The following is a 21,796-nucleotide window of genomic DNA, read 5'->3' on the forward strand; positions in this document are numbered from 1 at the left end:
TGGCTATTTTATACTATTATAAATGTCACTTGTCTTTTACAATTTTATTGTCTAATTGTCTGTTGCTGAACATAGAAATATAACTAATTTTTTAAATTCTTTTTTCAAAAATATTATTTATTTAGGCTGTGCTGGGTCTTAGTCAGCATGCGGGATCTGTAGTTGCGGCATACCGGCTTCTTAGTTACAGCATGCAGACTTCTTAGTTGCCACATGCAGACTTCTTAGTTGCGGCATGCATGCGGGATCTAGTTCCTGGACCAGGGACTGAATCCAGCCCCCTGCATTGGAAGTACAGAGTTCTACCCACTGGACCATGAGGGAAGTCCCATAATTAAATTTTGTTTGTTGATTTCACATCCCATAACCTTGTCACACTTATTTATTGATCTTAACAATTTATCCGTGATTCTTTGGGTTTCCTGTGAATATGATCATATTGTTTGTAAATAATAGCAGTTTTATTTCTTCCTTTTTAATCCTTACGCCTTTTGTTTGCTTTTCTTGCTTTTTTTGCATTGCTTAGGCCCTCTAGCACAATGTTGAATATAAGTGGTGATAGCCATTACACAGATGGTCCCTGACTTACCATGGCTCCACTTACGATGTTTCTACTTTATGAAAGTGTGAAAGGGATATGCATTCAGCAGAAACCGTAGTTTGAATTTTGATCTTTTCCCAGGCTGGCGATGTGTGGTTAGACATTCTTTTGTCATGCTGGGCAGCATCAGTGCAATCCAAGGGTCATCCCTGTCAGCCATGCAATCACAAGGATAAACAACCAATACACTTACAACCATTCTGTACCCATACAATCATTCTGTTTTTCACTTTCAGTACAAGTGTTCAATAAATTACATGAGATACTCCACATTTTATTATAAAATAGGCTTTTTGTTAGATGATTTTGCCCAACTGTAGGCTAATATAAGTGTTCTGAGCATGTTTTAGATCGGCCCGGCTAAGCTTCGATGGTAGGTTTGGTATTTTAAATGCATTTTCAACTTATGTTATTTTCAACTTACAATGGGTTTATTAGGATGTAATCTCATTATAAGTTGAGGAAGATCTGTATTCTTCTTGTTACCAATTTCTGATAGTGATTTCAGTATTTCACTTTTCTGCAGGTATTTTTAGATACCCTGCAAAAGGATGTTTCCATGTTTTTGTTAGTTTGCTAAGAATATTTACAAAGAGTGTATTGAATTTTATTATACGATTCTTCTGCATCTATTGATATGATCCCATGAGTTTCTCCTTTAGTGATTGTGTGAAATTATATCAGTTGATTAAACCAATCTTTTATTTCTTGGTCTTTGTATATTATAATGCTGGATTTAGTTTAATAATGTTTTGTTTAGGATTTTTACATCTAAATTCATGGGAGAGATTGGCTTATACTTTTCTTATAATATCCTTGTCAGTTCTAGGATCAAGGTTATTTTGTCCTCATAAAACAAGTTGGGAAGTTCTCCCTCTTTAAGTAGTCCCCGAAAAATAAATATTTATTCTCCTTGAATGGTTAGCAAAATTCACTAGTGAAGCCATCTGGACTTGGAGTTTTCTTTGTGGGATGGTTTTAATCATGGATTCAATTTATTAAATAGATGTAAGTTTATTCAGATTTTTCTGTTTCTGCTTTTGTCACTTTTGGTAGGTTGTGGGGGTTTTTTTCTAAATTTCATTGACATAAAAATTTTTATCTTCTTATCTTGCGGTACGCTGGCCTCTCACTTTTGTGGCCTCTCCCGTTGCAGAGCACAGGCTCTGGACGCGCAGGCTCAGCGGCCATGGCTCACGGGCCCAGCCGCTCCGCGGCATGTGGGATCTTCCCGGACCGGGGCACGAACCCGCATCCCCTGTATCGGCAGGTGGACTCTCAACCACTGCGCCACCAGGGAAGCCCTCTTCTTGTCTTTTCAATGTCTGAAGATTGGCTGTGACATCCTCTTTGTCGGTCTTATAATGGTAATTTGTGATTTTTCCCTCTTTTCTGATAAGTCTCACTAGGAGTTTATAGATTTCAATACTCTTTTCAAAGAACTAATTTTTGCCTTCGTTTCTTTAATATACATTTGTTTTTAATTTCACTGGTTTCTATTCTAATCTTTATTTTTTCCTTCCTTCCACTTTCTTTGGGTTTATATACTTGCTGTTCTTTTTCTAGTATTTGAAATGGATACTTACATTGTGGATTTTCATCCTTCTTTTCTTTATTTTTGTTTTTTTAAAACGTTTTTATTTTTTTAATATTCTTTTTTAAAATATTTATTCAGGTATTTACTATCTCTTTTTTTCTTTCTTTTTTTTGGCCACACCGCACAGCTTGCGGGATCTTAGTTCCCTGACTAGGCATCAAGCCGCGGGCCCATGGCAGTGAAAGTCCAGCCCTAACCACTAGACCACCAGGGAATTCCCTCAGCCTTCTTTTTAACATAAACGTTTAAGGTATAAAAAACAGTTTTATCTGCATCCAATACTTTCATGGTCATATTTTGATTATCATTCAGTTCAAAATATTTTCTAACTTTTATTGCAATTTCTTCTTTCACTCATTAGATTTTTGAAAGTGTTTCTTAATTTCCAGAACTGGGGATTTGGGGTGTTTTGTGGTTTTTTTGTTTTTTAATTATTCATTTCTAGCTTAATTATATTATAATAAGAAAACATATTCTGTATGATTTTAGTTCTTTAAAATTTGTCCAGATTTGCTTTATGGCCCCAAATCTGGCCAATTTTGGTGAATGTTACAGTATTCGTGAAAAGAATGTGTACTCTGCAGATGTTGGGAGCAATATTTATATGTGTTAATTGGATTAAGTTTGTTATTTTTGTTTACATCTTATATATCCTTATTGGTTCTGTGCATCCTATCAGTTACTGAGAGAGATGCACTAAACATTTCTCACGATGAATGTGAATTTGTCTCTTTCACCTTTTAGTTCTGCTCATTTGCCTTATACATAGTGAGGCTGTGTTATTAGATGCATATAAATTTAAATTGTCATATCGTCTTGGTGATTGACTCCTTTCTCATTATCCGTCTTTAGCCCTAGTAATGCTTCCTGTCTTAACATATATATATATATATATATATATTTTTTTTTTTTTTTTTTTTTTTTGCGGTACACGGGCCTCTCACTGCTGTGGCCTCTCCCATTGCGGAGCACAGGCTCCGGACACGCAGGCCCAGCGGCCACGGCTCACGGGCCCAGCCGCCCCACGGCATGTGGGATCTTCCCGGACTGGGGCACGAACCCACGTCCCCTGCATCGACAGGTGGACTCTCAACCACTGCACCACCAGGGAAGCCCATCTTAACATATATTTTGTCTGACATTTATATAGCTGCACCCACTCTGTTTTGGTTGATGTTTGTCCTGTCTATATTTCCCATCTTTTTATTTTCAGCTGTTCTGTATACTATATTGAAAGTGTCTTGTAAGCAACATTTAGTTGTATTGTGCTTTATTACTTAATCTGCTAATCTTTGTCTTTTAATTGGAATATTTCATCATTTTACATTTGCACAATTAACGATACATCAAGATTAAAAGCTACCATCTTAGTATTTGTTTTCAATTCTTTCCATTCTCCTATGTTCATTTTTTCAACTTTTTAACATTTTTGGATTAACAGGTCATTTTTATCAATCCTTTTTCTCCCTCTACTAACTTGTCAAATCCACATTATTTTACTCTTTAAAATCTGGAGATTACAATATGCATCTTCTATTTATTAGAGCCTAATGTAAATTAGTACATTTATTTCTTCCTGGATGATTAAAACTAAATTTTTTAACTCCCTTTTTTTCCAGTAGTGGATGCTTTCTATGCCCCACCTAAACCCCTTTGGCACCATTTCCATGCATGTTGGCACAACTGACAATTCCCAACATCTGTGACCCAACTTGGCCTGAGGGCTTCTTTGGATGCTGAGTGCCAAGCAGGCTAGAAGTGCCTAGAAATTTAAAACTCCCTGAAGAGCAGTCCTCAACGAATTACTGATCAGAAATGGTAATAAATATCCCAGCTTCTTTGCCCTTCAGGTGGGATTAACTCTGAGGTGCCTGATCTCCTCTGGTCCCACAGTTTCCAAGCAGGATTAAGCTCCAGTTACCCCTGGTGATACTTTGCTAGATTATACACACTTCATTGGTTCTCTCCCTACCCGACCTCACTTCACCAGTCCCATACTGATATTATCTGGGTTAACTCCCCAAATAAGTGATTTGAACTCAGATCTTTGTTTCAGGGTCTGCTGTGGTAAACTCCCTTTCCACCATTTGTGATATTGCTGTCATATATTCTTTTATTCTGTGTGTCTACAAGATTCATAAGACGTTATTTTGGTGGGTTTTTTTGCCACACAGCACGGCATGTGGGATCTTAGTTCCCCGACCGGGGATCAAACCTGTGCCCCCTTGCAATGGAAGCGCAGAGTCTTAACCACTGGACCACCAGGGAAGTCCCTGTAAGTCATTATTTTTGTTTTATGCAATCAATATTCACTTAGATTTACACACACATTTTCTCTTTCTGCCACTCTTTAATCCTTCCTGAATTTCCGCCCTTAACGCTGGAATAATTTTTCTTATGCTTGAATAACTCCTTTTAGCATTTCTTCTAGAGTGAGTATACAAGCAACTAATTCTCTCTAAGTGTTATTCTTTGTCTAAACATTTCTTCATTTTACCGTCATTTCTGAAGCGTATTTTCTCTGGATCTGGAATTCCAGGCTGGCCATTATTTTCTTTCAGCACATTAAAGATCTTATTCAGTTTTCTTCTGCCTTCTATCCTTTCTATCAAACACTCAGCTATCAATTTCATTGTTTCTTTTGGAGAGAATTAGCCTTTTTTCTCTAGATACTTTTAAGATTTCTCTTTGTTTTAAATTTAACATCTTCACTATGATGTACCTAGCTGTGGCTTTCTTTGTATATATCTAGCTTGGGATTCATTTCTCTCTTTCCTCTTGTTCTGGGACCCCAAGTATATGATGTTGAACATTTTTCACATGTCTTTTACATTATTTTCTGTATTTCCCATTTTTTCTCTCTCCTCATACACATAAAATTAACAACCACAAGTACACCCCTTGTCAACTTGGCACCCACAAGGATCTCTTAAACCATACTTTAGCTCCAAATGAAAACAATAACAAGGTCATAGTTCCACCTTATATGATACAACAATTCTGCATACAACTACAAACACACAAAAAACTAAAAACCTCCTTCCCCAGAAGAGGAGGTAAAGTCCTTGAGTGATGTTTGCTCTTCTCCTTGATAACCTTTAGCTTAAAATATGATTTAAAATAAGGAGGAAATACTCATGGTAATTACAGTCCTCATTTCTGCACTGGCCATGTGGCAGTAGCTGGTATTTATAACTACCTTCCTCTGCTGCACTTTTTGTATTCCTTCTGCCATCAGCAAGCACCTCAGCTGGGCATGGTTCTTTAGCTGGTCGGGTGACCCAAACATTTTATTCCTGAAGGGTCTGGGCCATTGGTAGTCCGACCTGATTTGGGTTGTTGTATTTTTCCATTGACCTTGATCACAGGTCATGGTAATACTAAGAGATGCCTTAAGGGATCTCCTGTATTCCAGACATTTCTTCCTTACCTCTGCTGTGGAGTAGCAGTCCAATGTCCCCTTGGTAGTCAGGATTGATCACCCCAGCCAACACAAGTGCAGTCATTCCTTTCTTTACCTGTTGATTCAGAGACGTGAGGAGTCCAAAACGACCAGGTGGAATCATTGTTGTGTCTCCTGGTAGAAGCATTCCTCCCATGGAACTAAGACGTCTCGGCCAGCAGAGCATACACTTGCAGGAGCAGGAGACAAACATTTTGCTAGTGGGTCACCAGGGGTAATAGTGAGTGGTGCCACTCCCATTTCCTCTCCTTGATTCCTGGACCTGTGAATCCGGGCTATGGGGGAAACAGCACCATATTTTGGATGTTGATTCAAAACATTTACACCCTTGAGAACCTTGCCCCAACATCGTAAGATACTGCCACCTAGCTAGTGCTGTACTTCAGTCTTCAAAAGGCCGGTCCACCATTCTATCAAACCAGCTGCTTCAGGATGGTGGGAAACATGGTAAGACCAGTGAAATCCATGAGCATGGGCCCATTGCCACACTGCTTTTGCTTTGAAGTGAGTTCCTAGATCAGAAGCAGTGCTGTGTGAATGATGAATAAGATATTCTGTTAGTCCACGGATAGTAGTTTGGGCCGAAGCATCGTGTGCAGGGGATGAAAATCCATTTCCAGAGACAGTGTCTATTTTAGTAAGAACAAAACATCGCCCCTTACATGATGGAAGCAGTTCAGTGCAATCAACCTGCCATCAGGTAGCTGGCTGATCACCCCGGGGAATAGTGCCATACCCAGGACTGAGTGTTGGTCTCCTAGCAGATTGGGCAGTCAGTGGTGGCAGTAGCTAGTCTGGCCTTGGTGAGTGGAAGCCCATGTCACTGAGCCCATGCAGAACTCCATCCCTGCCACCGTGACTACTTTGTTCAAGAGCCCATTGGGTGATGGCAAGGAGTGGCTAGGGGTCTCCAGAGGCTGACTGGTATCCATAGATACCAGTCATCCTATCCACTTGATTATTAAAATCTCCTCTGAGGTCATTCTTTGGTGAACATTCACATGGGATAAAAATATCTTCACATTTTTTACCCATTAGAGAGGTCTATCCACACACCTCTTTCCCAAATGTCCTTGTCACCGATTTTCCAGTTATGTTCCTTCCAAGTTCCTGCCCATACAGCTAAACCATTGGCCACAGCTCATGAATCAGTAGAATCGCACATCTAACCGTTCCAAGCAAAATGAACCAGGTGCACAGCTAAAAGTTCTGCCCACCGGGAAAACTGCTCCTTCAAGGATGGCTCAGAGAGGTGCCGTAGCACTGCAGCTGTCCAGTTTCAGGTGGTACCTGCATATCGTGCAGAACCATCTATAAACCAGGCCCAAGTCTTCTCTTCCTCTGTCAACTGAAGGTAGGGATCTCCCCTTGCCATAAGTACAGGCTGCGAGTTCAGCTTGTGTTGTAATTCAGCCAATCACAGGATGAGATTCTGTGTTTGATTTTCAGCAATCTCAGCCCTGCAGCTGCAGGAGTTAAGGTTCTCCTTCAGGGCACACGTAGGAGCTTTACAGAGATGGTACATGCCTGTTGAAATATTATTATAATACAGAAAGATTTAAAGCAAAGAGTGAAAGTTTGCTGTCCTTTCTACCTCTTTCTCCCAACTCTTACTGCACAGGAGTAATCACTGAGCTAATTTGGGTTGTGTGTGTCCGTGTTTGCACATGTGTGTTTTCAATTTTTTAAGTGAGAACATGCTGTTCTGCAACTCTCTGTATTTTCAATTAGCAACACATCCTGGACATACTTCCATGTTATTGTATATAGATCTACTTCATTTCTTTTAACAGCTCTACAGTGTTTTGTGGTAAAGGAGACATCATAACTTATTAGAACACTTATTAATGGACATTTACAGCATTTCCAATATTTTGCTTTTACAAACAAGGCTGCAATGAATATCATTGAACATATATAATTGCTATGCTCTCTGTGTATGTGTATAATTGTGTGTTTCTGTAGAATAGATGTCTAGAAGTGGAAATGTGTGGGTCAGAGGGTACGTGTTCTACATTTGGATAGGTAATGGCAAATTTGCCCTGTCAAATTCACGATAGCTTTTTAATTTTTTTTTTGTGTGTGTGGTACGCGGGCCTCTCACTGCCGTGGCCTCTCCCATTGCGGAGCACAGGCTCCGGACGCGCAGGCCCAGCGGCCATGGCTCACGCGCCCAGCCGCTCCGCGGCATGTGGGATCCTCCCGGACCGGGGCATGAACCCGCGTCCCCTGCATCGGCAGGCGGACTCCCAACCACTGCGCCACCAGGGAAGCCTCTCTTTTAACTTTTTAAATGTAGCTATCAGAAAATTTTAAATTACATATGTGCCTCGTGTTCTATTTCTATAGGACACCACCGGTCTAAAATGGCCCAAGCCTGTGTTTCTGAATGCATGCATCAACCAAAAGAACCAGGTTTTATCAGCCAATGTGTGGGAGGCACAACGGGAGAAGCTAGCTCATGGAAAACGTAAAGAATAAAATAACGTGTTGATAAAATTATCCATTTGTCTAGAGATTCTAAGGTGGGTAAGGAACTCAGTACCTCATCCCCCCAGAATCCATGGTTCTCACCAGTGGCACAATATTCTTACCCTTCATGGAACTAACCCTGTAATTCTGTGCATTTCAGTGTATTCTTTTTTGGATGATGGGTCAAGTCTAGTCCATCCTGGAAATACTGAACCTAGATAGTGCTGAATAAAGTAATGAAGGATCAGAGTGAGTTTAGAGGCCTTGTCTGAAGCCAGGAGAATAGAGCAAATGTTCCCTGAGAATGTCTACAACAAGAAGATTTGAAAAAATGTTGAAAGTAAATGTCTATAAGCAAAGGAAAAAAGGCACGAAAAGGAAAAGAAACAACACAAGGGGATTCTGAACAACAGATTCTACCAGCAACCTGGAATCTTCTTTGCAACAATTCCAATTTTAATTGATGGGGTAAATGCATGTTTATCATAATTGGAAGTGTTTAATCCAGTCCACAAATGTTTGACTTAAAGACCTTCTGAGTTCAGAAACCAGAGGACTAAAGTTAAATTGAGTAATGACATAGAAAAGGAAAATGGAAATTTTTTATAATTATTCTGCTAATTCAGTTTTTTCTACCTCCTGTCCCTAAAATATCTATTTACAAGTGTTCTTTTAAAAATGAATGAAGCTCAAACAAATACTTTTTTTTGGAAAAAGAGTGAGAAGAATGTTCCACTTTACAGAAATTTTCTTTACTAAGTATTCATTTTAGGATCTCATACAAGAGTAGTCTTTGAACAGAGCATCACTTAAGTCATAAAGAGAATCCCATTGTCATGTCCACCACTTACTAAAGAACAGTCAAACATGAGGATGACAAAACTTTGATATTATTAGTAAAGTAATAGGAAAATATAACTTGATTTGCCAAACTAAAGTTATTTGCATATAGAATACAAACATTTACCAATTATATAAATAAACTGAAGTTGGGGTAAAAATGGATGGAGTGGATTTTTACTCTTTTGGACATTGTTCATTCTCCAAAAGGTCTGGGTGGACAGAGAGGCAATATCACAGAGGGTGTTAGTATTTTAGGGGTTAGTTTAAAACTACCTAACATTTAAAAAAAATTAAAGCCATATCTGAAGCTGCATAAGACAAATTAATTCACAAGATGCTGAGCTGGAAGGTGTGCCCAGAAGTGCTATTGGGACTTCGGGGTAGACTCTGCTCATCCTTGTTATTCCTTCTTTATTCTTTTGGTATTAGTACAAGTTTCTTCTTTGGGGTACCAGCCTGGCCTGGCCAAATCGGAGTCATAGTAATTGGTTGAATGTATGCATGGCCACATGACCCAGGCTAGTGCAACTGATGTCATCTGTTGGGAATCCGAATGGTGACAGGAGTGACAAGGTCAGAGAGTGGTGGGAGCTGATTCACCTCAACAGCAGCTGCACCCAGAATAGATGGTCAGTTAGTTCTTGCTCTCTGGAGCCCTGGAGTTGTCCTGGATGGTCTCCCTTACAAGGTTATTCTATTTTTTCCTTGGATTCCATGAGCTTCTCCAAATCCTTTCAACAGATTGTTTGGTTCAAGTTAACCAGACTCAGTTTCTGTTGCTTGTAAACAAAGACCCTGCTGCATTCCGACTTAACACGAGAAAATACATTAGAGGTAATTTAGCCCATCTGTTTATTATCATTGGGCAGAATCAGGTATAAATGATCTCAGAAAGGTGAAATCTGGCTTAGCTAAGCAGAAATAGTGTATCCCATAATGTCACCTATTTAAAAACTGAGTGTACCTGCCAAGAAGTTCTCCCAAGAAGTTCTTCCTTTACATCTAATTTAAAATTCTCAATTTTGGGACAATATCCATTTAATGTTATTATCTCACTATATATTTATTACATGCTTATTAGTTAATGAGAATGGCAACATGTCAATGTAGAGGGATGAGTATACAGGTGTTCACTGTACTCTTTTCTCTACTTTTGTGAAGTTTGAAAATTTCTAAAAGTTGTTCGTTTTTAAATGCCTCTCATGTATGAGATGGTGGCAATATTATGGGACGTACAAGACAAAGTTCTACCTTCACAGAGCGTATTAGGTAAAAGAATGAAAATACAGAATTCTTGGTCCACATAGAAAAGCTTTTGTGAGCTCAGGCATGGAACAAGGGTCCCCCAGATACAGGTGAACTTATACTGACATCAGGGAGCCAAACAAACACAAAATAATAAAGATGAGTGAACTCCTTGGGGTGGGTACCAAGACTGCGTGCTAGCCACTTGCAAAGCTTCAACTTTAATATGTGTTAGAGGATGTGCTCCTTTTCTTAAATCTGATTGGCCCAGCCAGCTGGCTGCTGGGGCACCAATCATGAGAAGACAAACACCTCCAGGCAGGGGCGGGGCAGGGGAAGGTGCTCTGAATGTACATATAAGGAATCCACTGATAAACTGCTTGGGTTGGGGAAATGAGACCTCCGAGGGGCATGTTCTGGCGAGAGCGGGTGACAGATAATCTGCCTTCTAAGGCCTGTGGGTCCCCTTACCTGCAGGACTAGCGTAGCCTAGTGTTAAGAGCAGGCACTGTCATCAGATCACCTGGATTTGGATCCTAGCTCCACTACTTCTTTTTCTCTTTCTGAACTTTTTCCTCCCAAATTTTTTTATTTTGGTAAAATACACATAATGTAAAATTACCATTTTTAAGTGTACAGTTTGGAAGTGTTAAGTACATTCACAATGTTGTGCAATCAATCTCCAGAACTCTTTCATCTTGCAAAACTGAAACTCTATACCCATTAATAACTCCCTACTCCCTCCTCCTCCCAGCCCCTGGCAACCACCATTCTACTTTCTGTTTGTATAAATCTGAGTCCTCTATTATTATGTAACTCCTATAGGTGGAATCATACATCATTTGTCTTTTTATGACTGGCTTATTTCCCTTAGCATAATGCCCTCAAGGTTCATCCAGGTTATAACATGTCTCAGAATTACCTTCTTTTTTAAGGCTGAATAATATTCCATTGTATGGAAATACCACATTGTTATCCATTCATCCATCGATGGATTCTTGGGTTGTTTCCACCTTTTGGCTATTGTGAATAATGTTGCTGTAAACCTGGGTGTAGAACAATCTCTTTGAGACCCTGCTTTCAATTCTTTCAGTTATATACCTTAAAGTGGAATTTCTGGATCATACGGTAATTCTATTTTTAAGTTTTTGAGGAACCGCCATACTGCTTTTCACAACAGCTGCACCATTTTTCTTTCCCACCAGCAATGCATGAGTGTTCCAACTTCTCCACATCCTCAAGAACACTTAATATTTTCCTTTTAAAAATTATTATAGCCATCCTAAGAGGTGAGCTGGGATGTTTTAATGCTCACATCTGATTTGGAAAATGTAGATCTATAACCTGTGGCAGAGGGTACTGACCAGCTAGTGCCAGAGAAGAGAAGGTCACAGACCACCTAGTGCCAGAGAACCTGAAAGAGCTGGCAGGAGCCATGACTGCCCAGATGAGGGAAGTACAGTAGAGCCACACCCAGAAAACTGTGCTTAGTTAGGGCTGTTTTCTACCACAAGTATGTAGAGAAAAGGCTGGCAGGGCCCAAAGAGGAACCAAAGTTATTAAAAGAATGGCGGAATTGGTCCAGAGCAAAGACAAAAGCTCCAAGGGGTAGTTTGGGTCATCAGTGTCCGCTGTTTACAAACATGGGCAAAACCAACAAGGGAATTTTTTTTTAAGAAAAGGGATGCTTTAAAAAGGGAAAATATACTAGCAATATGGCAAAGACTTAAAAAGGAGAATCTGAGTTCAATATTAGACCAAAAAAAATATTAAGATAAAGCTATACAAAATGAGGAATGGTTTCACCAGAAAGTGAGGAAGTACTATTTTTGGAACTCCCTCTGCTGAAAGAAGTGTGTCTTATTGGAGGGAAAGTTCAATCTTTCTACAGATCAATCCAGTAACAGAAGAATGTTCAGTCCCTGGCTTCTTTGAGATATATATATATGTATATATATATATATATATATATATATATATATATATATGTATATGTATATATATATATATTTTAAACTTTGTCATTTTCACATTTCCCTATTCCCAATTATTTCAGAAAACTCTCAAAGTTCAAATACAGCATGCCTGAAATCCAACTCATACTCTTCCTCCCCTCCCACTCCACCTCTTTGAAAAATTCCCCTGATACCACAGCTTTCCCTCCGCAGCTGAGTGGCTGCCCTGCCACCCCTCCTGCCCTTTGGAATCACCTTCACACCTCCTCCCCTTCACTTACCCGGTAGGTGGTTTCTCCTTCTGACTTGCTTTCTGAACCTGCCTCATTCTCCTCTGCCCCAGACCTGATCCTCTCCCCAGGCTTATCTATAGCCTGTGGCAGCAACTTCCCGGCTCACCTCTAGTCTCCAGCCTCCATCCATCCAGCACTCCCAGGCCTCAAGGCTGCCACACCATCCACTGCTCTACAGCTGGTCAAGCACCAACCCGTCATCAGCTCCTGGTTTCCCAAGGAGTAGCCTGAAAACTTTTAAATGAACTTCAAGGCAAATTAACCTCCAACCCATAAACAATCACTGCTTCCCGGATTCACCATATGTGTTTTTTAAAAGTTACAATATTGACAAGACAGTATTATTATTTTTTAAAATTAATTAATTAATTAATTAATTTATGGCTGCGTTGGGTCTTCGTCGCTGCCCGCGGGCTTTGTGTAGTTGTGGCGAGCGGGGGCTACCCTTCGTTGCAGTGCACGGGTTCCTCTCATTGTGGTGGCTTCTCTTGTTGCAGAGCATGGGCTCTAGGCATGCGGGCTTCAGTAGTTGTGGCACGCGGGCTCAGTAGTTGTGGCACGCACAGCCTCAGTAGTTGTGACTCGCGGGCTCTAGAGTGCAGGCTCAGTAGTTGCCGTGCACAGGCTTAGTTGCTTTGCAGCATATGGGATCTTCCTGGGCCAAGGATCGAACCCGTGCCCCCTGCATTGGTAGGCAGATTCTTAACCACTGTGCCACCAGGGAAGTCCCAGACAAAACAATATTATTTTAACAACAAAAATTCAAGGCAAAAATTCCCCACAGTCTCATGGGTTTGTGTACATCCATGATATCCTCTAGTCCTTGTCTATACGCTTAGTCCATGTTTACAGACTTACAGTAATGTTGATAGAATTTTGAATCTTCTTATTTTACTTAACATGATACAGGGAATAATCTTCTATTTTGTTAGTAACATTGCCCGATCATTTCCCCAAAGCATTGCTCCAATTCACATTTCTACCAGCAATGTACCAGACTGTCTGATTTCACGTATTCTTACCAGCCACTCTTTCATTTTTGCCAATCTGATGAGTGGTTTTTTTCATTTAAAAAGGTACCTCAGTTTCTTCACATGTTTATTCATTATTTGAATTTATCTTCCTCTGAAAAGCCTATTAAATACCTTCTCTATTTTTCTATTGGATTATTTTTCCTCCCAAAGTGTGGGTCTTCGTGTATTGAAGATTTTACCCTTCATCTGCCATGTGTATTGCAAGTGCTTTCCCATTATAGATCTCTCAGCCCCTCCTCACCCCTAGTCCTGAGTCAGAAAATGAAATGTCATTTGTCATGGCACAGGAGAATGCATCCAATTTGCTGCTTCCTTGGGCACCTCGCCCCACCGTTCACCTCCTCCTGAATGGGCTAATTCCCTTCAAAATAGAGTGATGCCTAAGTGTCTTTGTTGGTGTGAAAGGCCAGAGCCCCTGAATGAATGAAGGTGTGGGGGATGGGACTGAGGAACATGACTGGAGAGATGAAGCAGGAGCTGGGTCATGCAGGGCCTTGTAAGATTTATTTTAAGTGCAAAAGGAAGGTATGAGCTGGATTATGTTTTTGAAAGGATGCTTGTAGCTGCTGGGTGGAACATGCACTAAGAGAGCAGGACTCGAAGCAAGGAGCCCAGTTAGGAGGATATGATTGTGGTCCAGGTGAGAGACAGTGGTGGTTTGGACTAGGGTACTGGCCGTGGGTAACGGAGAGGTTGATAGACACATTTTGAGCCATAATGAAGGGTTAACATTGTCAATAGATTATGCTAAGAGATCGGACACGGAGTGGTGAGATGGAGATGTAGAGATTTAACTCCTGGGATTCTGGCTTAAATCACTGGATAGGAGGATCTGATTGGGAGGGGAGTTCAGAAGGAAAACAAGATTCAGTCTTAGACTTGTCAACTCCGAGCCACCTGTAAAACAGTCAGATGGAGAGGTGAGATGTTGGAGGATGGAGCTCAGACTTGGTGTCTGGGTTGGAGACACGAACTTGGAAATAAGCAGCAAAAATTCAACAGATGGTATTTAAAGGAGGTGCCGATAAAGGAGACTATTGAATCTTGGAGCCCAGAAGACACCTTACTAAAAGCAGTTTCAGTAAGTGTGTGGGAGCGTGGTGACTATATCGGAATGAGTTGGAAAATTCATAGAAGGTGAGGAAGTAGAGATGGCATAGAGAGACAACTCTGTCAGGAAGCTCCGTTGTGAATAAAGAGTGAGAAATAGGGAGGTGTGAAGAAAGGGTGTGCTGAATGAGATGGGGGTGGGATACTGAGAATGTGAGAGGAACGGGTCCAGAGCATGGGGAAAGGGCTTGACTTAGGGCAGGAGGAGGCCACCTCCCTTGGCACAATAGAAGGAGGTGAAGGAGAAGATGCAGATGTGAGAAGCCTGTAGATTAGATGGTAGGAAGGTGAGAGGGGTCCTGTCCGGTGGGAGTTGAGGGAGGGATGCTGGCAGGAAGGGAAGCAGGAGGGGAATGGAGAGAGAGAAATATTTACAGAGTGAAGGAAAGAAACCAGTTCTTAGATTGCTAAGAAGAGTGAAGACAAAGCCCATCTCATGAAATTTCAGAATACCAAAAATAAAGAGAAAATTTCCAAAACAGAGAGAGAGAGAGAGAGAACCAGATCACACAAAAGGGAATGATAATCCTATGAGCATCATATCTCTCTCGTTGGCAACACTGGATGCTAGAAAACACTGGAACAACAGATAGATAGTTCCAAGAGAAGTTTAATTTTTGAACCCGGAGCTCTATACCAAGTCAAACAAGCATTCAAATGGAAAGGACAAAATAAAGATATTTTCAATCATCCAAAGATTCATAAAGTTTACACTCACAGACACATCCCTGAAAATTTCCCAGCAAGTCAGAAAATGAATCCATGAGAGATATATGTGATACTAAAAACAATGATGAGCAAAGAACGGGGGTAAAGGGTGTGCTTATAATTAAGTATAACTTACTGCTGCCTGTTTTTTTTAAGGCAGTCTGAAGGCAGTCTGAAACTCAAGTTCAGCTGATTATAAACATGAGAGGTGGGGTGAAGAGAGAGAGGAGGGAAGTGAAAGTCCGCTAAGTTCTTCATCTCATTCAGAGGAGGAAATAGATACTGATTACCTCTAGTTATTGAAGGAAAATGTGTGTTAAATGTAATCATAATCCTAAAAAGAATAGAAGATGTATACTGTCTATATATTCTAATCCCCAGAAGGAAAGAATGGAAAAACAACTACAAAAACCTATTAATTCAAGGAAAATAAAAGATTCTTAAAAAGGGGGGAAGGGAAGAAAGGCAAGAGAAAAGAAATAATTGTATTCAGAAATAGAAAACCCCAAAGAAGATGGTATAAAGGGTGCTGAACATATCTCACTGAGGAATTGAGGAATGAGTTATTAGAGAAACATAATAAAATTTCTGAGCGAGGTTATCTTCTCTTTTCCACCCCAATTGGAAGGTGCTGAGGAATACCTCTAAGACTATCTTTATTAATAAATATACTACTTACCATGGCTGTATAATTACCCAAAGTGTAGTGGCATAAAACAACTATTTCTTTTGCTTGTGGACTCTACGTAGCAAGAATTGGGGCAGAGTGCAGTGGAGGGAGGTGGCCTGTCTTTGCTCGCAACGTTTGGGGCCTCAGTTGAAAGTGTCAAAAACTTTTCACTCACATGTCTGGCAGCTGGTGCTGGCTGTTGACTGGGGGCCTCATTTCCTCTCCATGTAGCCTGGGCTTCCTCACCACATGGTGGCTGCGCTCCAAGCGCAAGCATCCCACAAGAAAAGGAGCCAGGGGAAACTGGAAGTCACACAGCATCACTTCAATCTGTTTGTTGGAGGTGAATCACTAAGGCCAGCTAATATTCCAGGGGAGGAGAATTAGGGTCCACCCTTTTTGAGAGAAGGGTCAAAGAGTTTGTGGGCAAGTTTTAAAACCATCATAATAACCAAGTGGAATTCTTCATGATAAAACCAAGAATGTACTATATAAACAAAATTTAAAACTTCAATTCTACAGCAAAACATGATGATATACTAAACAAAGTTAATATACAGCTATACAGACAGACTTTTAAATAACATTAGTCTTAGCGATTTGTCAATAACAAACTCTTTGGGTTTTGCAAGTTTCCTTTTTTTCCAGCTCTCAGATCAGGTAAATTCTGTTAGAATTACAATCAAGAAAACCTAGCTATTTGCTATTTACAGGAGACATGGACAAAACAAAGTAAAAATCAATATAAAAGGATAAACAGGGCTTCCCTGGTGGCGCAGTGGTTGAGAGTGCGCCTGCCGATTCAGGGGACACGGGTTCATGCCCCGGTCCAGGAAGATCCCACATGCCGTGGAGCGGCTGGGCCCGTGAGCCATGGCCGCTGAGCCTGCGCGTCCGGAGCCTGTGCTCCACAACGGGAGAGGCCACAACAGTGAGAGGCCCGCGTACCACAAAAAAAAAAAAAAAAAAAAAAAAAAGGATAAACAGAGAGAATTTTAAAACTCCAAAAAGGGATGTAACAAATATACCAGATATCCTAAGAAAAATAATTCAGGGTGAAAATGTTAGGGAATTTCATATTCAACTAACCTTATAAGTAACCAAGAAAAGAGAAGTTAAAACAATGAGATATCAAACAAACAAAATTTAAAAATATTAATAACATACATTGTTTGCATGGGTGTAGGGAAGGGTATATGTATTCACTATTGTTGGGTGTGTGAAATTGTACACCCTTTTGGGGGACAATTTGCAGTATTTGTTAAACTGTAAAGCCCACACCATTTGACCCAACAATTTCACTATCAAATATTCAGCCTACATAATCTTTACTAATGCAATATGATGTGAATACTATGCAGAACTTTCAAAGAGGAACATCTATACATAATAATATGGAAGGATTTCCAAAACAACGTTAACTGAAAAAAGCAAGCAGCAGAAGAATACATACAGCATGAGCCCTCTTATGTTTTAAATTACAGAACTAAATTATATACCTACAACTTATGTTCATATTGGGTTGGCCAAAAACTGCCTTTGGTTTTTAAATAAAAACAAAAGACACATTTTTCATTTTCACCAAGAACCTTATTGAACAACATATTCACCCTTTTGTTCCACTACCTTCTGCCATTTTTCAGGCAACTTCATAATTCCATCTTCCCAAAACTTTCTATCTTTCTGAGCAAAGAACTGTTCTAGGTGCCTTTTACAGTCTTCCAGGGAATTGAAATTTTTTCCATTAAGAGAATTTTGTAAAGACTGAAATAAATGGAAATTCAAAGGTGCAATGTCTGGTGAGTATGGTGGATAAATCAGAACTTCCCAGCCAAGCTGTAACAGTTTTTGCCTGGTCATGAAAGAAACAGGCAGTCTTGCGTTATCCTGATGGAAGATTATGCGTTTTCTGTTGACTAATTCTGGACGCTTTTCGTGGAGTGCTGCTTTCAGTTGGTCTAATTGGGAACAGTACTTGTTGGAGTTAATCGTTTGGTTTTCATAATAGAGGAGCTCACAGTAGAGGACTCCCTTCCAATCCCACCATATACATTACATGACCTTCCTTGGATGAAGACCAGCCTTTGGTGTGGTTGGTGGTGGTTCATTTCGCTTGCCCCATGATCTCTTCCGTTCCACCTTATTGTACAGTATCCACTTTTCATCACCCATCACAATTTGTTTTAAAAACGGAACGTTTTCATTACGTTTAGGTAGAGAATCTCATGCGGAAATACGGTCAAGGAGGTTTTCTTTGCTTAACTTATGTGGAACCCAAACATCAACGCGATTAACATAACCAAGCTGGTGCAAATGATTTTCAGCACTTGAGTTGGATAGTTTGAGTATGTCAGCTATCTCCCGCGTGGTGTAAAGTTGACTGTTCTCAATTAATGTCTCTATTTAATCACTGTCAACTTCAACTGGTCTACCCAACCGTGGAGCTTCGTCCAGCGAGAAATCTTCAGCACGAAACTTCGCAAACCACTTTTGACATGTTCGATTGAGTCACAGCACCTTCTCCATACACTGAACGAATCTTTTTCGTGTTTCTGCTGCATTTCGACCTCCCTTGAAATAATAAAGCATAATATGCCGAAAACGTTGCTTTTTTTCTTCCATCTTCAATATTAAAATGACTACACAAAAATTCACTAATCTTGATAAGTCTTTTTTAAAGGCACACTGATATGACAGCTGTCACCATACAACCTAACAAAATTGTTTCGATGAAGTTAAAGTGCTACTAGAGCCATCTTATGGGAAAAACAATGAAGGAACCTTTTGGCCAACCCAATGCTTATGCAAACACAAAGAAAAGTGTGAAGAAAGGTTTGTATTAAACTGATAACAGTGGCTTCCTCTCAGGATTAAAAGTAGGATTAAAAGTTTAGAATAAGAAGGTTGGGGCTTCCCTGGTGGCGCAGTGATTGAGAGTCCGCCTGCCGATGCAGGGGACACGGGTTCATGCCCCGGTCCGGGAGGATCCCACGTGCCGCGGAGCGGCTGGGCCCGTGAGCCATGGCCGCTGGGCCTGCGCGTCCAGAGCCTGTGCTCTGCAGTGGGAGAGGACACAGCAGTGAGAAGCCCACGTACAGAAAAAAAAAAAAGTTTAGAATAAGAAGGTAAATGAAATTATTTTCCTCTATACCCTGATATATTTTGGATTTCTTAAACATAAAATATACATACATAAGCTATATAACTTTAAAAATTCAAAACAAAATGAACTTTAAAAATTGTTTTGTATCGATATATGTATAGTTTTTGGTAACCGTTTTACTGAGACATAATTCCCATACCACACAGTTCACCCACTTAAAGTGTACAATTTAATGGTTTTTAGTGTATTCACAGAGTTGTGCAACCATCATTGTAATCAGCTTTAGAACATCTTCTTCACCCTTAGAAAAAGCCTTTAGCTGTTTACAATAGCCAGGACATGGAAGGAACCTAAATGTCCATCAATAGAGGAATGGATAAAGAAAATGTGGTACATATATAGAATGCAGTATTACTTAGCCATAAAAAGGAATGAAATGGGGTCATTTGTAGAGACGTGGATGGACCTAGAGTCTGTCATACAGAGTGAAGTAAGTCAGAAAGAGAAAAGCATATCGTATATTAACGCATATATTTGGAATCTAGAAAAATGGTATAGATTATCTTATTGGCAAAGCAGAAATAGAGACACAGACGTAGAGAACAAATGTATGAACACCAAGAGGGGAAGGCGGAGGTGGGATGAATTGGGAGATGGGGATTGACAATACACTATTGATACTATGTATAAAATAGACAACTAATGAGAACTACTGTATAGCACAAGGAACTCTACTCAATGCTCTGCGGTGACCTAAATGGAAAGGAAATCCAAAAAAGAGGGGATATATGTATACATATAGCTGATTCACTTTGCTATACCATAGAAACTAACACAACATTGTAGAGCAACTATACTCCAATAAAAATTAAAAAAAAAAAAAAAAGGCTTCAGCTATCACCCGTTCTCCAGTCCTCCCATCCCCCCCAGTCCTAGGCAACCATTAATCCATTTTCTATCTCTGTAGAATTGCCTTTTCTGGACACTTCATATATATGGAATCACATAATATGTCATCTTTTGTAATTGGCTTCTTTCACTGAGTATAATGTTTTCAAGGTTTACCCATGTTGTAGTATGTATCAATACTTCATTCCTTTTTATAGCCAAATAATATTCCATTGGATGGATATATGTACCTTGTTTAGTTTATCCATTCAACAGGTGGTGGGCATTTAGGTTGGTTCTGCCTTTTGGCTATTAGCAATAATGCTACTAGAAAATATTCATGTACAAGTTTCTGTGTGGACATATATTTTCATTTCTCTTAGGTATATATGCAGGTGTGGAATTGCTGGGTCAGATGGTATACCTATGTGCAATTATTTGAGTAACTGACAAACTTTTCCAAAGTGGCTGCACCATTTTACACTCCTACCAACAGCGTATGAGGGTTCCGATTTCTCCACATTCTCACTAACACTTAAATTATTTGTCTTTTTGATTACTAGTGGATGTGATGTAATATCTCATTGTGGTTTTGATTTGTATTCCCTGATGACTAACGAAGTTGAACATCTTTTCATGTACTTTTTGGCCCTTTGTATATCTTCTTTGGAGAAATGCTTGATCTGAATAACATTTAATTAGCCCATTAATTATTAATCTAATTAATAAAATTAGATTACTTTTATTGTTGTGTTGTAAGAGTTCTTCATATATTCCAGATACAAATCCTTTATCGGATGTATGATTTGCACACATTTTCTCCCATTGTATAGATTGTCTTTTCACTTTCTTAATAGTGTCATTTGAAACACAAAATTTTTAATTCTGATGAAGTCAAATTTGTTAATTTTTTGTGAAATTTTGTTAGTACTGATGAAGTTGAATTTGTTAATCTTTCATTGCTTGTGCTTTTGGTGTCATATCTAAGAAACCATTGCCTTATCCAAGGTCACAAAGATTTACCCGTATGGTATCTTCTAAGAGTTTTATAGTTTTTGCTCTTACATCTAGGTCTTTGATCCATTTTGAGTTAATTCTTGTATATGGTGTGAGATAGGGGTCCAATTTCATTTTTTTGCATAGATATCCAGTTGTCCCAGCACCATTTGTTGAAGAGACTATTCTTTCCCCACTGAATGGTCTTGGCACCATTATTAAAAAATTGATTTACCATAGAGATATGGGTTTATTTTTGGACTCTCAAATTCTCTTCTATTGATCTATACATCTATCTTCTGCTAGTACCACACTATCTTGGTTACTTTTGCTTCGTGGTAAGTTTTGAAATCAAAGTGTGTAAGTTCTCTAAACATTGTTCTTCTTTTCAAGATTATTTTGGCTATTGTGTTCCTTGAGTTTCATGTGAATTTTATGATCTGTGCATCAATTCCTACAAGGAACCAGCTGAGATTCTGTTAGGGATTGCACTGAATAAAATGAACTTTTAAAATAGTAGATCTTGTTATGGTGTTATTATTATTCTATGAGAAATAAGAATAAAGTAGCACTTCATCAAGTGGTTTCATGAGACTCAGCTTGTGGGAGTTAACAAATATCAATGTGTGTCATCATCTAGATCCAGAGTTGCCAAATTCTCACTATACTGCTTCCTATGTATCTTTCAAAACCATGCTTCCTTCTCCATCTCTGCTCTAAAGTTATAAAATACATCCCTAACTTTTCACAATCTTCTCAGAGTTAATATTATACCACTTCACATGAAATGTAGAAAGGTTGCAACCATGTAGGTCCAT

This window comes from Lagenorhynchus albirostris, chromosome 19 (assembly GCF_949774975.1).
Source record: "Lagenorhynchus albirostris chromosome 19, mLagAlb1.1, whole genome shotgun sequence".
In the NCBI taxonomy this organism is placed as follows: domain Eukaryota; kingdom Metazoa; phylum Chordata; class Mammalia; order Artiodactyla; family Delphinidae; genus Lagenorhynchus; species Lagenorhynchus albirostris.